This window comes from Peromyscus eremicus, chromosome 14, assembly GCF_949786415.1.
Source record: "Peromyscus eremicus chromosome 14, PerEre_H2_v1, whole genome shotgun sequence".
NCBI classification, from domain to species: domain Eukaryota; kingdom Metazoa; phylum Chordata; class Mammalia; order Rodentia; family Cricetidae; genus Peromyscus; species Peromyscus eremicus.
The window spans coordinates 14,085,441-14,090,009 of record NC_081430.1 but is presented as its reverse complement, the minus strand read 5'-3'; the positions used below and the strand labels follow the sequence as shown (position 1 = coordinate 14,090,009).

The 4,569-nt window shown below is 38.8% G+C and overlaps 1 non-coding gene across 1 annotated transcript; it reads left to right on the top strand.

Moving 5' to 3' along the window:
* The first annotated feature begins 669 nt into the window (after positions 1–669).
* LOC131924834 (U6 spliceosomal RNA) lies at positions 670–776 on the top strand. The gene has a single exon (XR_009383088.1). It is a non-coding gene; the product is annotated as a U6 spliceosomal RNA (small nuclear RNA).
* The last annotated feature ends 3,793 nt before the right edge of the window (positions 777–4,569 follow it).

Genomic DNA, 4,569 nt, shown 5'->3' with positions numbered 1-4,569 from the left:
TATGTAATGTTGCTCTTGGAGAATATGATGGCTGTTGCAGAATATTATTTTAAAATGTGTTACATTTCTTTATGCTGTGGAATATTTGCTTAATGATGCAAAGATGTGTTGCATTCCTTTATGTTGCATTTGTTTAACTCTGTGAAGCTGTGTTACTGTCTGTCTAAAACACCTGGTGGTCTAACAAAGAGCTGAATGGCCAATAGTGAGGCAGGAGAGAGGGACAGGCAGAGCTGGCAGGCAGAGAAAATAAATAGAAGGAGAAATCTGGAAGAAGAGGGAAGAAAGAGCAAGAGAGAAAGAGAGGAGGATGCAAGGGGCCAGCCACCCAGCCACATAGACAGCCACAGAGTGTGAGTGAAAGTAAGATATACAGAAGTAAGAGAAAGGTAAAGCCCAGAGACAAAAGGTAGCTGGAATAATTTTAAGTTAAGAAAAACTGGCTAGAAATAAGCCAAGCTAAGGCCAGGAATTTATAAAAAAGAATAAGTGTTGTGGGATGTTCTGTATGTTAAATGTGTTGCTCTGATTGGTTAATAAATAAAACACTGATTGGCCAGTAGTAGCCAGGCAGGATGTATAGGCAGGACAAGGAGAGAGGAGAATTCTGGAAAATGGAAGGCTGAGGCAGAGAGACGCTGCCAGCTACTGCCATGAAAAGTGAGGTGTGTGCTCACTTCGGCAGCACATATACTAAAATTGGAACGATACAGAGAAGATTAGCATGGCCCCTGTGCAAGGATGACATGCAAATTCGTGAAGCGTTCCATATTTTTAGATGAAGTTTCAATTCTGAACATTTATGCCCCAAACACAAGGGCACCCACATATGTAAAAGAAACATTAGTAAAGCTTAAACCACATATAAAACCCCACACGTTAATAGTGGGAGACTTTAGCACCCCACTTTCACCACTGGACAGATCTCCCAAATCGAAACTTAACAGAGAAATAAAGGACTTAACTGATGTTATGACTCAAATGGACTTAATCGATATCTACAGAACATTCCATCCTAATAAAAAAGAATATACCATCTTCTCAGCACCCCATGGAACCTTCTCTAAAATCGACCACATACTTGGCCACAAAGCCAATCTCAACAGATACAAAACAATTGGAATAACCTCCTGTGTTCTATCAGACCACCATGGTCTAAAGTTGGATTTCAACAACAACAAAAACTACAGAAAACCTACAATCTCATGGAATCTGAATAATGCTCAACTGAATCACCAATGGGTTAAGGAAGAAATAAAGAAAGAAATTAAAGACTTCCTAGAGATCAACGAAAATGAATATACCACATACCCAAACTAATGGGACACTATGAAAGCAGTGCTAAGAGGGAAATTCATAGCACTAAATGCCCACATAAAGAAGTTGGAGAAATCTCATACTAGTGACTTAACAGCACACCTGAAAGCTCTAGAACAAGAAGAAGCAAAGTCTCCCAAGAAGAATAGATGCCGGGAAATTACCAAAGTGAGAGCTGAAATCAACAAAATAGAAACAAAGAGAACAATACAAAAAATTAATGAAACAAAGAGTTGGTTCTTTGAGAAAATCAACAAGATAGACAAGCCCTTATCCAAACTAACCAAAAGACAGAGAGAGAGAGCATCCAAATTAACAAAACCAGAAATGAAAAGGGGGATATAACAACAGACATTGAGGAAATCCAGAGAATCATCAGGTCATACTTCAAAAACCTCTACTCCACAAAACTGGAAAATCTAAAAGAAATGGATAATTTTCTGGATAGGTACCACAATACCTAAGTTAAATCAAGACCAGATAAACTATTTAAATAGTCCAATAACCCCTAAGGAAATAGAAATACTCATTAAAAGTCTCCCAAGCAAAAAAAGCCCAGGACCAGATGGTTTCAGCACAGAATTCTACCAGATCTTCAAAGAAGAGTTAATACCAATATTCTCTAAATTGTTCCACACAATAGAAATAGAAGGAACATTATCAAACTCCTTCTATGAGGCTACAATTACCCTGATTCCTAAACCAAACAAAGATACAACAAAGAAAGAGAACTACAGACTGATCTCCCTCATGAACATTGATGCAAAAATACTCAATAAAATACTGGCAAACAGACTCCAAGAACACATCAAAACAATTATCCACCATGATCAAGTAGGCTTCATCCCAGGGATGCAAGGGTGGTTCAACATACGAAAGTCCGTCAACGTAATACACCAAATAAACAAACTCAAGAAAAAAAAATCACATGATCATCTCACTAGATGCAGAAAAGGCATTTGACAAAATCCAACACCCCTTCATGATAAAGGTCTTGGAGCGATCAGGAATACAGGGAATATACCTAAACATAATAAAGGCAATTTACAGCAAGCCAACAGCCAACATCAAATTAAATGGAGAGAAACTCAAAGCAATTCCACTAAAATCAGGAACAAGGCAAGGCTGTCTGCTCTCCCCATACTTACTCAATATGGTACTTGAAGTTCTAGCCAGAGCAATAAGACAACATAAGGAGATTAAGGGGATACAAATTGGAAAAGAAGAAGTCAAGCTTTCCGTATTTGCAGATAACATGATAGTATACTTGAGTGACCCCAAAGATTCAACCAAGGAACTGATACAGCTTATAAACACCTTCAGGATCATAGCAGGATACAAGATCAACTCAAAAAATTCAGTAGCCCTCCTATATACAATTGACAAACAGGCTGAGAAGGAAATCAGAGATACATCACCCTTTACAATAGCCACAAATGATATAATATATCTTGGGGTAACACTAACCAAGCAAGTGAAGGACCTATATGACAAGAACTTTAAGTCCCTGAAAAAAGAAATTGAAGAAGATGTCAGAAAATGGAAAGATCTCCCATGCTCATGGATAGGCAAGATTAACATAGTAAAAATGGCAATCTTACCAAAAGCAATCTACAGATTCAATGCAATCACCATCAAAATACCAACACAATTCTTCACAGACCTGGAAAGAATAATACTCAACTTCACATGGAAAAACAAAAAACCCAGGATAGCCAAAAGTATCCTTTACAATAAAACAACCTCTAGAGGCATCATGATCTGACTTCAAGCTCTACTATAGAGCTACAGTAATAAAAACAGCTTGGTACTGGCATAAAAACCGACATGTGGACCAATGGAATCGAACTGAAGACCTTGACATTAATCCACACACCTATGAACATGTAATTTTTGACAAAGAAGCCAAAAGTGTACAATGGGAAAAAGAAATCATCTTCAACAAATGGTGCTGGCATAACTGGATATCAATGTGTAGAAGGCTGCAAATAGATCCATATCTGTCACCATGCACAAAATTTAGGTCCAAGTGGATCAAAGACCTCAACATAAATCCAGCTACTCTGAACCTGCTAGAAGAGAAAGTAGGAAGTAGTCTTGAACGCATTGGCACAGGAGATCACTTCCTAAATATAACACCAGTAGCACAGACACTGAGAGGAACAATCAATCAATGAGACCTCTTGAAACTGAGAAGCTTTTGTTGAGCAAAGGATATGGTCAACAAGGCAAAGCAACAGCCTACAGAATGGGAAAAGGTCTTCAACAACCCCACATCTGACAGAAGACTGATATCCAGAATATATAAAGAACTCAAGAAATTAGACATCAAAATGCTCAACAGTCCAATTAAGAAATGGCTATAGAACTAAACAGGGAATTCTCAACAGAGTAAACTCAAATGGCTGAAAGAAATTTAAGGAATTGCTCAACATCTCTAATTATTAGGGAAATGCAAATCAAAACATCTCTGAGATACCACCTTACACCCGTCAGAATGACTAAGATCAAAAACACTGAAGACACCTTATGCTGGAGAGGATGTGGAGCTAGGGGAACTCTCCTCCACTGCTGGTGGGAATGCAAGCTTGTACAACCACTTTGGAAATCAATATGGAGCTTTCTTAGAAAATTGGGAATCAGTCTCCCCCAAGACTATTCCACTCGAGCATATACCCAAGGAATGCTCAATCATACCACAAGGGCCCTTGCTCAGCTATATTCATATCAGCATTGTTTGTAATAGCCAGAACCTGGAAACAACCTAGATGCCCTTCAACTGAAGAATGGATAAATAAAATGTGGTACATATACACAGTGGAATACTACTCAGCAGAGAAAAACAATGACATCATGAGGTTTGCAGGCAAATGGATGAATCTAGAAGAAATCATCCTGAGTGAGGTAACCTAGACTCAGAAAGATAAACATGGTATGTACTCACTCATAGGAGGATACTAGATGTAAAACAAAGATGACTAGACTGCTACTCACAACTTCAGGGAGGCTACCTAGAAAACAGGACCCCAAGAAAGACACGGGGATCGCCCAATGACAGAGAAATGGATGAGATCTACATGAACAACCTGGACATGAGTGGGGGTAATGAAGGACAAGTATCGAGAGAAAGAGAGCTTAGGGTAGTGGGAGATCCCAGCTGGATCAAGAACAGAGAGGGAGAACAAGAAATAAAAGACCATGATAAATGAAGACCACATGAGAACAGGAAGAAACAAAGTGCTAGAGAGGCCC